This window comes from Sorex araneus, chromosome X (assembly GCF_027595985.1).
Source record: "Sorex araneus isolate mSorAra2 chromosome X, mSorAra2.pri, whole genome shotgun sequence".
NCBI lineage: Eukaryota > Metazoa > Chordata > Mammalia > Eulipotyphla > Soricidae > Sorex > Sorex araneus.
In genome coordinates, this window is record NC_073313.1 from 161750261 (window position 1) to 161766065 (window position 15805).

The following is a 15805-nucleotide window of genomic DNA, read 5'->3' on the forward strand; positions in this document are numbered from 1 at the left end:
CCTGCAGACGGCCCCCGCCCGGGGCCAACACAAGGTATTTGGCGAGAGGTGCAGCCTGCCCATCCGCCCGGGGTGTCCTCGGGTTACAAGGACCCTTCAAAGTCACCCCCCGCCTTTCACCAGCATGAACACCCCAGCTCAGCCCGTGGGGACAGGCCCGTGCTCCCAGGGGACTCGGGGCTCAGCCCCCCACTCTGCCTCTCGGGGATGCCCACCTGGTCCCCAGACAACCATCCTCAGCTTCATTCTCGACATGTGCCCCGGCCGGGGGCGGGTTGGCCCCTCTCGGGAACGTCGGGAACACATGAGCACCCTCGTGAGGCTCTGCCGGTGGTGTGAGTGACCCCCGTCCCCCCACCCCCCTACCCCTGCATTTATTTATTCCTCTGGCATCTTCCCTGCGGTCATACTGCCTCGAGGACTGAAACGTGACCCCTGGCCCGAACTGTCCCGTCTCCTCTGAGTTCCCGTCACGCCTCTGAGTGCTTCAGGGCTCTGGGTTGGGCTGTGCCGCCTCGCCCGCCCTGGCATGCTGCCCCCGTTCCTCTTCTCTCCTCGCCCGCTCCTCCCGGCCTTGGCCTGGCTCTGGTTCCCAGCGTGGGTGTCTCGTTTCCCAGAGAACCCCAACTCCCCTTCTGCCACTTGATGTTCCCCACTGGGAAAATCCATGAGAGCCCAGTGTGCTTCCTGGCACTGTAGGCCACCCCCAACACCCAAGAACACACACACACACACACACTCACACACACATACACACAACTCTCACACATACACACACATACACACATATACATACGCATTCACTCACACACTCACACACATACACAGGCATTCACTCACACACTCACACACATGCACACATATACAAACATACACTCATACACACAAACACACACATATACACATATGCAAACATACACACATACGCAAACATACACACATACACAAACACACACAAACATACACACAAACACATGCACATATACACATGCATTCACTCACACACATGCATACTCACACACGCATACACACATACAGACATACGCACACATACACACAGACATACACTCACACACATGCATACACACATACACAGACATATGCACACATACACACAGACATATACTCACACACATGCATATACACATAAACAGACATACGCACACATACAGACATACACACAGACATACACTCACATACATACACACTCACACACACTCACACACACATATACAAACATGCATACGCATATGCACACATACACTCACACACATACACACACTCACATATACATACACACAATACACAAACATACATACACAGGCTCACACATACACAGATACACTCACACACATACACACACACAAATACATACACACATACGCACACTCACACACACATACACACATATGCACACATATACACACATACACACAGACATACACACATTCACACACATACGCACACATACACACACACTTATGCATACACACAGAGCAAACATACACATACGCAGACATGCATCAGGCACTTCCCAGTGCCCTGCCCCGAATGCCACCTCCCGCCTGCCCGTCAGGCTTCTGTGTCTGCTTCCAGGCCTGGGGGGGCTCACTTCCGCCTCCCTGCTGGAGAGACCCAGAAGGCACCCGGGGGCTGTGCCACCCTCCGGCCTGGTGGTGACAACGACTGGTCTCTGGGGACCCTGTTGGGAAGGAAGACAGCTGCAAGGGCCCCCACCCCGGAGATGCCAGGGGGAGGTGAAAGCCACGGCTGAGCTCCGAGGGCCCGGTCACTGGTGACCCTTTCAGGCCCACGCAGCGTTCCTGAGCCCGAGGAACCGGCGTCTTGTCCCCGGGCCGGAAGGAGGGGCCAGTGCGGGCAGATGTGCCGAGGCCCGAGCCCAGCTTCTCTGTCACCCGGAAGCTTCTCAGCTTTGGCAAATGCCCTTTCCTTTGAGAGAGCCCTCCACATTTTATTTTATTTTATTTTATTTTGTTTTGTTTTGTTTTATTTTGTTTTTATTTTATTTTGTTTTGTTTTGTTTTATTTTGTTTTTATTTTATTTTGTTTTGTTTTGTTTTGTTATATTTTTGTTTTATTTTTTGTTTTGTTTTGTTTTGTTATATTTTTGTTTTATTTTATTTTGTTTTGTTTTATTTTATTTTATTCTATTTTGTTTTGTTTTATTTTGTTCTGTTTTATTTTATTCTATTTTGTTTTATTTTATTTTGTTTTGTTTTATTTTATTTTATTTTATGTTTGCTTTTTGGGTCACACCCGGCGATGCACAGGGGTTCCTCCTGGCTCTGCACTCAGGAATCACTCCTGGCGGTGCTCGGGGGACCCTATGGGATGCTGGGAATCGAACCCAGGTCGGCCGTGTGCAAGGCCAACGCCCTCCCCACTGTGCTATTGCTCCAGCCCCCCTTCAGCATTCTAACATCGCTGTTTTCCTGTCCCCTAATTCCTGAGTGTGGGCCAAGGAAGGACGGGCGGGCGGGCGAGATGTACCTTGGTCAGCTTTTATTTCTCTCGTCGTGGGGGTGAGGGGGTCTTCTCCCTCACTCAACTTCCCGACTTGAGTAATGTTGAGTAATGTTCCTCTCCCAGCGGAACTGCTTCCCTCGCTGCCGCCTCGCTCCATCCTGAACCCTCTCTGTGCTGAGCGAGTCAGGTGACGATGCAGAATCTCTAAGTCTACCCCAGGCGTCCTGTTTCCTGTCCGGGAAGAAGAGAAGTGGGTGGAGAGGAAAGAAATACGGCTCTAGCGAAAGAAGATAAAAACTTGGACTTGGCCCAGGCTGGTTCTCCTGCCTTCACGGCAGTCCCTGGTGAGGCTTAAACGATGACGAGAGATAAACTAGCACAGAGAGATGCAGAAGTATGTCGAAAGGGAAAAAAATAAATAAATGACCGTCTAGAAAACAGAGTTGTCCACATCGGAGGATAAAGGATACATTTGGCAAAGCCCACTTGATAGAGAAATTCCTTTTGAATTAAAATCCCATAAAACTTTAAGTCGAAAATCCAGCGGAGAGTAGGAAATAAAGATGTTTTCCAGCAAAAGTAGAGTGTGACTCCTCCTTCCCTGCTCCCTGAGGTTTTCCTTGGAAAGAACTTAAAATATCTGCTCTGGGGTGAACAAGATGAATCCTACACTGTTAGCATCAAAAGAGGTTTCTTCTGGGGGGCTGGAGCCATAGCACAGCGAGTAGGGCGTTTGCCTTGCACGCGGCTGACCCAGGTTCGATTCCCAGCATCACATAGGGTCCCCTGAGCACCGCCAGGAGTAATTCATGAGTGCAGAGCCAGAAATAACCCCTGTGCATCGCCAGGTGTGACCCCAAAAGCAAAAAAAGAAGGTGCTTTTTTTAAAAAAAAGTCATAAAATAGAATACAACCCTTCTGATCATTCCTGCATGGCAAGATGAGGTAAGAGATCAGAGAGAATTACAATAGACCATATTTTATATTTTTAATTTATTATTATTATTATCATTGCTTTTTGGATCACACCCGGGATGCACAGGGCATTACTCCTGGCTCTGCACTTGGGAATTACTCCTTGCGGTGCTCAGGGGACCATATGGGATTCGGAATTCGAACCCGGGTCAGCCACATGCAAGGCAAATGCCCTACCTGCTGTGCTATCGCTCCAGCCCCACGATAGACCATATATATATGTGACCCCTGGTCACTCCTGGCTCATGCACTCAGGAATTACTCCTGGCGGTGCTCGGGGGACCATATGGGATGCTGGGAATTGAACCTGGGTTGGCCGTGTGCAAGGCAAATGCCCTACCCGCTGTGCTATCGCTCCAGCCCCTAGACCATATTTTAATAGCTGTTGTGATGCTGGAAATTTTCTACCGTGTGTGGTAGAGCAACAAAGCAACCACACAAAGCAACTCGGAGTCCATGAGAGATCGGAAGGTACAGAAAACAATTCTAAGACTCTAGGTAGATATGTGTGCTAATATTTCTGTGGCATTAAATGGGTTCCCTTTTTCTAAGATATTATTTAAAAAAGCCAAAAAGATTTTTTTAATTATTATTTCAACCAAATTAATATTAGAATGACAAACTTTGGGCCCTCAGAAGACACTCAGAAGGAAGTAAAAAAAAAAATAACAAGTGTGAATAAGAGATCTTTGGAACAGCAAACATGGATGGTGTTATGCATGCTAAAGCTATGAATTGTTCTGGAAGGAAATGGAGAAAAATAATTCGCTGAGATTTCACAGAAAAGCATACACAGATGCCAAGGAAACATTTGACAAATAAAAAAGTGCAACTCACCAATAGAGTGAGAGAGACACACTTGGATCCTAATATCACTCAATTAATAACAATTAAGACCAGGCTAAGGGAAGTAGAGTCACAGAAATCTTCTGTCGACTCCGTATGTTAGTGAAAACTGTTTGGGACCCTTTGCAGATCTGTGTGGCGTTGACTCGGAGAGTTATTGATACCTTTAGCCAAACATTTCTATTCAGGGGCAAACACCCTACAATAAATTGCCCCTCTGCACCCATTGATCTGTCTAAGAAAGTGGGGGTAATTGTCCCTTCAAGTCCCCTGAGGAAACCATTTTTCTTAGAAATTACTCAAGTTCCTTTATCTGGGGGGAGTCCCCTTCCGTTGCAGCCATGCTTTGGGCAACATAGAGAGAACAAAGCATTCGCTAAGGAACCTGTCATTATAAGGTTTTGGAGAGGGTTGCCTCTGAAATTAGGGCAGGATAGCAGAGCTCAATCCTACTCCTCGCCACAGGAAGCTTAGGTTTACTAAGTTACTCCCATCACAGTGCTCCCATTCCTCTGTGTTTATTTGTAAACATTTTCTTTATGCTCTGCTTCCTGGAACCGGTCAATCACCTTTATTTCCTAACCAGACTCTGTTCACTTGTCAATATTGCTTTTCTCTTCTCCTTAAGTCCTTTGCATAATTAATTCAGAGCAAGGTCCTTTTTGTACGGACACAGGAAGGCAGTTAATACTATACTTTTGTAACTTGGGAATTAATTGGCTCCAAATAATATTCACTCCCGGGCATCTGCTTTCTCGAGGCAACTTAAGCCTCAGTTGCCCTTAGTTACTAGCACTCCAAAAGCAGGGTCCCAACAAGGGACTGGATGGACCCCAGGCAAGCTGTGAGATACCCCAGGCATCAAAATGGGCCAGGCCAAAGTTCTATCATACTTAACTATAAGTCAAGAGCACGGTCATGGACGGATTTTGTCACGATCCAAAAATTAACAGCTGAATTAGGACCCTGCTAGGGTTAGGAAAGATTAATCTGACCTGAGCACTGTAGTCTGAGATCTATAGCGGGATGTCCCCAGGAGAGCCACCCTACAAGCTTAATGAGTCTCTTGCTGTGTCCATACAAAATGTTCCCAGAACGGACAAACCACTGTTATCCTACACCTACTATCCAAACCATAACAGTGGGTTCCCCTGCTAGAATTTTCGACGTTCACATGAGCCTGGGACACTGCTTCCTCGTGTGTACAAGCTGTCCCGGCCCTGGGAAGGCGGCCGTGAGAACGTCACAATGGTCACCGGGTGTCACGGGGGACCGGGGATTAGAATCTGGTCAAAGAGGCAAATTAAAAAAAAATAAAATAAAAAGCTCTTAAAAGAACCCGACAGGAGCCGCTTAAATCTTATTTAAAGGGTCAGATCGCACTAAGCCTTGAAAGGGGCAGTCTCTGGGGGGCCGTATCTCACCGCAAAAGCTCCAAGTAGGTTTATCATGGAGCCTAAATTCTGGACCTCGGAGGCCACTGGGATAATATTTCCTCTGGATTAGGGCTGAAGGCTGCAAGTGACACTTGTCGGAGGCGGACTCCAAATGCTGGGCCTTTGCCAATTGTGGCGTGCTCAGTGCAGGCTGGGCCGGGCGGGCCTGCGTCCTGCAGAGAGAGGCTGCCGTGATTTATAAGCCTGAGGCTGCTGCCCTTTCTCACCCAGAGGCACTCGTGAGAATCGGGGTGTTTGGTTTTCCCGTTTGCCGTTTACCCCCAGTTGCCTTTTGATGGATGTGGCAGGGTCACGTGTGTTTGTGTTAGCATGTTTGGGCTTTTCCAGTTCCCCCGTGTCCAGAAGAATGATGGGGCCCATCCCAGGTGCAGGTGGCAGCTCTCTGTTAGGGACACAGCAAAGAAACGCCCCTCCCCCACCCCCAAATGCCAGCGCTAAGCCTCTATCCCTCCACTCACCCGCCCCCTCTCCTCCCAAGTACAGAGTCCAGACTCCCGTCTTCCCAGAACCTCTGATGGGAGTCAGACAATGACAAAAGGAGGCTGGCAAGTATAGTCGAAATGACATCTGCACTTATATGTTCATCGAAGCACTGTTTACAATAGCCAGAATCTGGAAAAAACCCGAGTGCCCTAGAACAGATGACTGGTTGAAGAAACTTTGGTACATCTATACGGTGGAATACTATGCAGCTGTTAGAAAAAAGGAGGTCATGAAGTTTGCATATAAGTGGATCAGCATGGAAAGTATCATGCTAAGTGAAATGAGTCAGAAAGAGAGAGACAGACATAGAAAGATTGATTGCACTCATCTGTGGAATATAGAACAATAGACTAGGAGACTAACACCCAAGAATAGTAGAAATAAGTACCAAGAGGTTGACTCCATGGCTTGGAGGCTGGTCTCTCATTCTGGGCAACTCAGAGAAGGGATCACCAAGTATAATGTGGTCTGAGGCCATGCGGGGGAAGGGTGATGCGTGTCGAATGTAGACTAGAGACTGAACACAATGGCCGCTCAACACCTTTATTGCAAACCACAACACCGAATCAGAGAGAGAGAACAAAAGGGAATACCCTGCCATAATGGCAGGGTGGGGTGGGGGGAGACGGGACTGGGGAGGGTGGGAGGGATGCTGGGTTTACTGGTGGTGGAGAATGGGCACTGGTGAAGGGATGGGCTCTCGTACTTTGTATGAGGGAAACATGAGCACAATAATGTATAAATCTGTAACTATACCCTCACGGTGATTCACTAATTAAAATAAATAAATTATATTAAAAAAAAAGGAGGCGGGTAAGCTGCTGCTTCCGCACACATCCACTGTGAAATCTCCCGTCATTCTAAGTAACACTGTGGGTAGCACTGTCATCCCGTTGTTCATCGATTTGCTCGAGTGGGCACCAGTCACGTCTCCATGGTGAGACTTGTGATTGTTTTGGGCATATTGAATACGTCACGGGGAGCTTGCCAAGCTCTGCTGTGTGGGCAGGATCCTCTCGGTAGCTTGCCGGGCTCTCCGAGAGGGATGGAGGAATCGAACCCAGGTCGTCATTCTAAGTACGTGGCGTGAATTAAGTGATTCATGTCAGACCAAATCATAAAGCCCTTGATTCGCCTGGGCTCATTGAGCCAGCCTGCTTTTTAAAAATATCTATCTATATGTTTATTTTATAGAGTTGTTCACAATTAATGGGTGACATTCAATATTTCAATATCAGTCCCTCCACCATTACACCTTTATTTTGAATTGTCCTGCCACCACTTGCTAAAAAGGAAGATTCTACATAATTTTAATGGATGACAATTAATGGATGACATTCAATATTTCAATACCAGTCCCTCCACCATTACACCTTTATTTTGAATTTTCCTGCCACCACTTGCTAAAAAGGAAGATTCTACATAATTTCTTTCCTATTGCTTGCTATGAATAGCATACGATGTCGCGCTCCTAGAAATCTAAAATTTTAGATAATTAGGGTTTGGAGAGGGCTGGAACGATAGCACAGCGGGTAGGGCATTTGCTTTGCATGTGGCTGACCCGGGTTCGATTCCTCTGCCCCTCTCGGAGAGCCCGGCAAGCTACTGAGAATATTCTGCCCGCACGGCAGAGCCTGGCAAGCTACCCGTGGCATATTCAGTATGCCAAAAACAGGAACAACAAGTCTCATAATGGAGACGTTACTGGTGCCTGCTCATGCAAATTGATGAACAATGGGATGACAGTGACAGTGACAGGGTTTGGAGAAATCTCTGCAGCAAGCTGCTTGGTTTCAAGATTCTTCTGTGTGTCTCTGGATCATGGCGGTTAAGGAGCTTAAGTAGCAGCCAGGGGCAGTTCGTGGGTGTGACCTCCAGGGTCCCATGGGGATGGGGGATGAGAGGGACTGGCCCATTTCCTATCCCGTGAGGGCTGGAGTTTGCCGTCACTGAACCCGCGTACCTGCACTTCTCATTAGGTTTGAGCCAGCCTGACTTTGATAGTCTTGGGGCAGCCTATGTTGATGGGGTTTTATTTACATTTGGAGGGGAAGGAACAGGAATTGGACCACACAGCAGTGCTCAGAGATCACTCTGGCTGTGTTCCGGGGACCTTACGGGGTGCCAGCTACCAAACCTGGGTTCGCCATATGCCAGGCAAGCACCTGACCCACTTGTACTATCTGCCCAGCCACTGTTCATGTCATTCATGCCACTGGTGGATGCCACGACATCTTTTGGAAGAGTGAACCTCGGGGGGGTGCGTTTATACGTGTGCCAAGATAAATGCCATCTCTTAACCTCTGTTTCTTTTCTGCCCTGGCAGGCTGGGTTCCTGAGAGATTCGTCTCTTTTACAACTCCCTGAATGAACCCTGTCTCCAGGGCTCAAAGAAGAAGCTGCAGAGACAATCCAGAAAACCGTGGCTGGGGCACACCAAGATCCATCACCCCCGAGAAGAAGACGACCTCCCCCCAGATTGAGCAGGTGAGTGGATATTCTCCAAAAATGAATCCTGAAGCCAAACGCTCTAAGCCACATAGCAAAGGTTGAGTGTTTTTGCACATGGGGCTGGAGCGATAGCACATCGGGGAGGGCATTTGCCTTGCACGAGGCATATCGAATACGCCACGGGTAGCTTGCCAGGCTCTGCCGTGCAGGCAGGATACTCTCGGTAGCTTGCCGGGCTCTGCAAGAGGGACGAAGGAATTGAACACAGGTCGGCTGCGTGCATGGCAAATGCCCTACCCGCTGTGCTATCGCTCCCCCTACATATAGCCACCTGCAAATATGTTCATCCACAAGGAAACAATTGAGGGGGAGGGGCAGCAGTGATGCCAAATCTATCTGCAAATGGGTTTGCTCCATAACTTCCTTTTCTAAGCATCTCTCTTCTGTTGCATGAAGACTTGTTCAGTCGGAGGCACTGAGACAAGGAAAGCGAGAGAAATTATAATTCACGGAGGGTCCGGGTTCGCTCAGACCCTGTGGCCAAGGTCTCCTTTTATTGCCATCCTACTCTTCACACCCTAAAGGGCTCAATACAGTGACGTCATCAATAAAGATGTTACAGGAAGAACATGCAGAGCTGAAAGCTTTTCTGCATACTGAAAACAAATAGGCTAAGTACCTGAGATCTGCATCATTGTATCGCTGTATCACTGTCATCCCCTTGTTCATCGATTTACTTGAGCGGGCACCAGTAACGTCTCTATTCCTCCCAGCCCTGAAATTTTAGCTGCCTCTCTTTACTCGTCTTTCCCAACGATTGCAGGCTCTTTCAGGGTCAGGGGAATGAGACCTGCCGTTACTGTTTTTGGCGTATCGAATACACCACGGGGACTTGCCAGGCTCTGCCCGTGCTGGGATCTCATGATACTGGAAACAAACAGACTAAGTAAGCACCTGGGATCTGTGAGAAGAGGAAGACTGAAATTTATGAAATTATTGACTGAAGGCAGCCTAAAGAAAAAGATGTTCAGCCTCATCCAAACCAGTCAGGATACACGCACAATCTCGCCCATTTTCATGGGGCCCCTGTTCCTGCCCATTTGCAAAACAGTCTACATGGGCTCACCCTAGTCCGGTCCCAACACTCTTCACTAGGAATATTAAAACGACAATGTTAGGCAGCGAAATTGCAAGAGTTGGCATCTCTACAGCCATCCCGAGAGTCTCCCCTGAAGATACTTGCTATTTCAGAGTGCTTATTGGGGCTGGCATTGTGATTTCCCGGGCAATATCTCATACAAAACCATTCACTGTACTGCCACAAGGCAATGAGAGAAGAGTCAATAACCCACCCCCATGCTCGGGGTCCCCAAAACTAATGCTATGGAATAATGTACTTCTGTCTCCTGCTCCAAACGCACTCGTTAGAACTGGTACGAGCAAAGGGCATTGATAATTACGTGGACACAGAGGCCCAGAGCAAAATCTAAGCTGAGGAATCAACTGCTGGACTGGCTCTGATTGGAGTCGTGCCATGTTGCCTAACACTGTGAAGACGATTAGCAGAAACGATTTGGATATTCAGCACCATGGTCAGCATCTATTTTGCCTATAAATTTCCTCCTAGGCTAATGATGAACATCACAGGTATTTTGTGATTTCAGAGATCAAGAAATCCTTGGATCGACCAGCCAGCTTCCATTTTTTAAATTTATTTGTTGAATCTCTTGCCCGTACGCCTGGCTGTCTTCCCCTCAGTGGGGATGGGCTCCAGCTTCCCTCCCCACCCCAAGCAGAGCTCCTGGCGGCCTAAGACCACCGGAACCTAGCTACAGCCATGCTCAAGGCCCCTCTCCACACGTTCGGACAAGCCTCACGCATGAAGGTACCAACAGAGGAACTCAGATGTGTGTAATGCATCAACGGCCAACAGCCAGAGACTTAAAAGCAAGCTCCCAGAAGCGCGTGGCCGCTTTGTGGCCACACGATATCTTTAACCTACTTCTCCCTCTGGGAGAAACTCACAAGCTACTGAGAGCTTCCTGCCCACATGGGACAGCCTCGCAAGCTTCCCATGGTGTATCCATATGCCAAGGCCAGTAACCAGCTGAATCTCATTCCCCTGACCCTGAAAGAGTCTCCAATTAGGCATCGTTGGGAAGGCCGAGAAGAGAGAGGCTTCTAAAATCTCAGGGATAGGACGAATGGAGAGGTTACTGAGACCGCTCAAGCAACTCAACGATCAATGGGATTTCGTGATTCATAATTGTTGAATCACCGTGAGATACATTTGCAAAGCTTTTACGATTGAGTTTCAGTCATACAACAATTGAACACCCATCCCTCCACTGGTGTACCTTTTCCACCACCAATGTCCCCAGTATCCTCCCCCCCTGCCATCCTACCCCTTCTCCTGCCTCTATGACAGACTCTTTCCTTCTTCTTCTCTCTCTACTTTGGGGCATTATGGTTTGCAATACAGACACTGAGAGGCCATCATGTTTAGGCTTTTATCTACTTTCAGCACACATCTCCCATCCCGAGCATCCCTCCAACCATCACTGACTCAGTGACCCCTTCTCTATCCCAGCTGCCTTCTCCCCTAACTCATGAGTCAGGCTGCCAGCCATGGAGCAATCTTTCTGGACTTTGTCTCTACTGTCCTTGGGTGTTAGTCCCATATTATGTTATTTTATATTCCACAAACGAGTGCAGTCCTTCTATGTCTGTCCCTCTCCTTCTGACTCATTTCACTCAGCATGATACTCTCCCTGTCCATCCTTTTATACAGTCAGCTTCCATTATTCCTTCCATTGAAACTGCCACCCAGAATCTGACTGAAAGATTTAGCATCGTCTTACAGGCGTAGCAAACACAGTTCATTTTTCCGGGACCATCAACAGAGATGAATCAGGTTAATAAGCACCTATCACTCAGAAAGAAATATTCATCATTTTTTAAAAAATAGCTTTGTGGGGCTGGAGCGATAGCACAGTGGGGAGGGCGTTTGCCTTGCATGCAGCAGACCCAGGTTCAATTCCCAGCATCCCATATGGTCCCCCAAGCACCGCCAGGGGTGATTCCTGAGTGCGTGAGGCAGGAGTAACCCCTGTGCATCACCAGGTGTGATCTTGAGTTTATGCTGGTTTCACCTGATTATCCCCCCTTTGCTTCCAACAACGACCCTCCATGAGCACTGGAGGATTTCTAAGTGCTGAAATGGGAAGACAGAACGAACAAAAGAAGGGGTAGGAGAAAGGCTTTATCTCAAAGGATGTACACATGATGGCGATGCCAAGAGTCTGCAAAGGCTGCCTTTGTTAGCCCCCGTGCCCCAGAGGGCGACACTCAGGGCTTGTAGGTCTATTATCTGGACATGCCAGGTCAGTTAGGAGGCAGGTGAGAAGAGGAAGTTGGAGGTCGGAGCCTTTGCTAGGGAAGGGGTGAGTAAGGGAGGGTTGATACGCCGCGTGAGCTTAGGAGTGGTGAATTTGAATCATCTCAGTGAGCTGTGGGATGCGGCTGCAGTTCCTGTTGTTCTGGGGTGACAAGACCTGGAGGACTATTGACTCAGCGTGGAAGCATTTGACAAAGGAGATGGTTGCAGGGATGGTCTCGGATTGGCCAAACTGTGTGTCAAAGGTGGGCTGGAGCGATAGCACAGCAGTAAGGCATTCGCCTTTCTGCTGACCCGTGTTCAATTCCTCTGCCCCTCTCGGAGAGCTCGGCAAGCTACCGAGAGTATTTCGCCCGCACGGCAGAGCCTGGCAAGCTCCCCGTGGCGTATTCAATATGCCAAACACAGTCACAATAAGTATCACAATGAGAGATGTTACTGGTGCCCGCTCGAGCAATGGGATGACAGTGACAGTGACAGTGTGTCAAAGGTGCTCTCACAGACAGCCTGTCAGCTCTCTCTGGGAATGAGCACCCTCGAAGGGCAGCTTCCCTCACCCCACTCCAGGGCCCCTGACAGCCCCAAGATGCCAGCACAGGGGTCAGAGCAACAGTACAGCGGGGAGGGTGTTTGCCTTGCACGTGGCCAACCCGGGTTCGATTCCCAGCATCCCATAGGGGGCACCCCCGAGCACCGTCAGGAGTGATTCCTGAGTGCAGAGCCAGGAGGAACCCCTGAGCGTCGCAGGGTGTGACCCAAAAAGCAAATAAAAAAAACATGCCAGCATATTATTGAAGATAGAAAATGAAAACATGGTGAATATGTGAACTGGAGAGATAGTACTGCAGGGAGGGCGTTTACCTTGCATGAGGACAACCTGGGTTCGATCCCCAGCATCCCGTATGGTCCCTCAAGCACCTCTAGGAGTGAGCACCACTAAGAGTGATTCCTGAGTGCAGAGCCAGGAGGAATCCCTGAGCATCACCAGGTGTGTTCCCCAAAACACACTGTCACTGTCACTGTCATCCCGTTGCTCATCGATTTGCTTGAGTGGGCACCAGTAACGTCTCTCATTGTGAGACTTATTGTTACTGTTTTTGGCAGATCCAGTACACACGGGGAGCTTGCCAGGCTCTGCCATGTGGGCGAAATACTCTCGGTAGCTTGCCGGGCTCTCCGAGAGGGGTGGAGGAATCGAACACTGGTCAGCCACATGAAAGGCGAACGCCCTACCACTGTGCTATCGCTTCAGCCCTCCTCCCCCAAACAAAACCAAAGTTAATGTGAAACAGTAAATCTATGAAACACTCTCAAAAATAGGTAGAATGGGCGCGTATATGCTGCCTGAGCCCATGTGCTGCTTGTGCCCACGTGGCCGGGCCCTTGTGTCACCCAAGCACATGTGTTGCCCGCATCTCACCTCTTGAGATGAGATGTGTACTTTCATGCTTCCCTGTCTAATGCTGGGATGTGTGTAGGGGCTCTCCCCACCCTTGGAGAAGCCCGTGTTCTATCTTGAGCATGTCTCTGTCTCTGTCTCTCCACCTTCAAAACCTCCAAATAAAAACTGTATAATTTCCAAATTCCACGGGACGTCAGAAGACCTCGTGGCCGCCCACCAACTAGATGGTCAGACTTCTTTATCAAATCCCTGAATGAACAATTTGAGGCTCTTCCTGTTTCTGGAGCGAGCAGATATCATTGGGCTGCACTAGCTCGAGACAGGGACAAATGGAAACTTTACTGGCGCCCAACCATGCAAATCGAAGATCAACAGGACTACAAGTGATACAAGTGATAATTTCCAAAAAAAATAGGTAGAATGAAAAACTGAGTTAAATGAATTGGTAGAGTCCAGAGTCAACTGAAACTAATATATGAGCTTTGACACACATATTTGGCGTCTTGTGTTCATATAGGTATACCATAGGGAGGGGAGAAAAAAAATAGCAGGATTTTTCTTTTGTCTTAAAGGGGTCACTATAATATAACCAACTGGGCTTGGGAACAGCCCCATTGATCGTTAGGTAGAATATAAGCAGACTCTGCATTTTCAGAAATTTATGAGAGTGGGTAGACTTAAATATGTTATAGCAGGTATGTTCTTTTATGCAACCCTGCCTCTGTGGGTTGAAACAATGAATGTAGTTTAAATTTACAGTCATCCTATTTAAGTAGCAGCTGATTGAACTCCTGTCCCTGGCCCACTAACTTTGAAATCTGAACAAATATTTAAAACAGACGTGATTTTTTTTCAACCACATTTCAATTCGTGGCTCCAGTTTTAAATGTGTTTCTTTATCTAGGCAATGCCTCTTTGCGCTGGATTTCTTCAAAAGCTTTCTAAGACCCCTGGAACCTCAAGAGCCTGATTGTGTCCTAATACCATTCTCGGGGGGCCGGGGAGGGCATTTGCCTTTCATGTGGCCGACCTAGGTTCGATCCCCGGCATCCCATAGGGTCCCCCAAGCACTGCCAGGAGTAATTCCTGAGCCAAGAGCACAGAAGCTCTGAGCATCGCTGGGTGTGACCCCTCCCCCCAAAAAAATGCCATCCTAATTTATGGAAAGAAATGAACACATTTCATCTCCTGCTTTCTTTCCTGTTTGCTCTCCCCCCAACGGGAGCTAACTGTGCTACACTAAAGCAAAGTGACAATTTTTGATACAGATTTATTTAGCACTGTCGTAGCACTGTCGTCCCGTTGTTCATAGATTTGTAATGTCTCCATTGTGAGACATGTTGTGACTGGTTTTGGATATCGAATACGCCACGGAGAGCTTGCCAGGCTCTGCCGTGCGGGACAGAGTTATTTAATCTTTAATAACCACTTAGAGGGGGTCAGAGCAATAGCACAGCGGGGAGGGCATTTGCCTTGCACGCGGCCAACCTGGGTTTGACCCTCAGCATCCCATATCATCCCCTGAGCACCACCAGGAGTAATTCCTGAGTGCATGAGCCAGGAGTAACCCCTGTGCATCACTGGGTGTGACCCAAAAGGAAAAAAAAAGAATTGCTTAGAGGGGGTCAAAGCGGTAGTACAGTGGGGAGGACATTTGCCTTGCACACAGCCGACCCAGGTTCCATCCCCCCGGTCTCACATAGGGTCCCTGGAGCACTGTCAGGAGTGATTCCTGAATGCAGAGCTAGGAGTGACCCCCTGAGCATCGCCGGGTGTGACCCAAAAAGAAAAATAAATTGCTCAGAAACGATCAAACATGAGTGTTAATAGGAAACTTAGGAGAGGCTCCTAATGCACCGGAAATGAATCCAAGGCAACAGCATCGTCGGCTTCTTGACCTGTTCCTGTACATGCAGGGACAGAGCGTGCAACGGGGTAAGCAGAGTGTGGGAACTCTCCACGGCTGTGTGTGTGGCTGGAAAGAAAGAGCCCCCATCCCACCCCCGCAGCACAAGGAGGGGGTCTCCCCCTTGCAACAGGAGACACTCTCAGATACCAACAACCCCACCTTTTCCGGCAGCCTCTGTTCCCGCCAACTTCAGCCCCTGGCATCGTGAAGAACAAAGCCCCAAAGCTGCAAAGCTGCAAAACAGAAAAAAAAAAAAAAAAAAAACAAACCACCACGCCAAGCAAGAAGGAGGAACAGCTCCAAATCTCATAAAAACAGAAACGGTTCTGGGAACAAGTGCCCGTTTGTTCAAGCCTATAGCGAAGGAGCAGGGGGCAGTAAATAAAATACCTACCTGT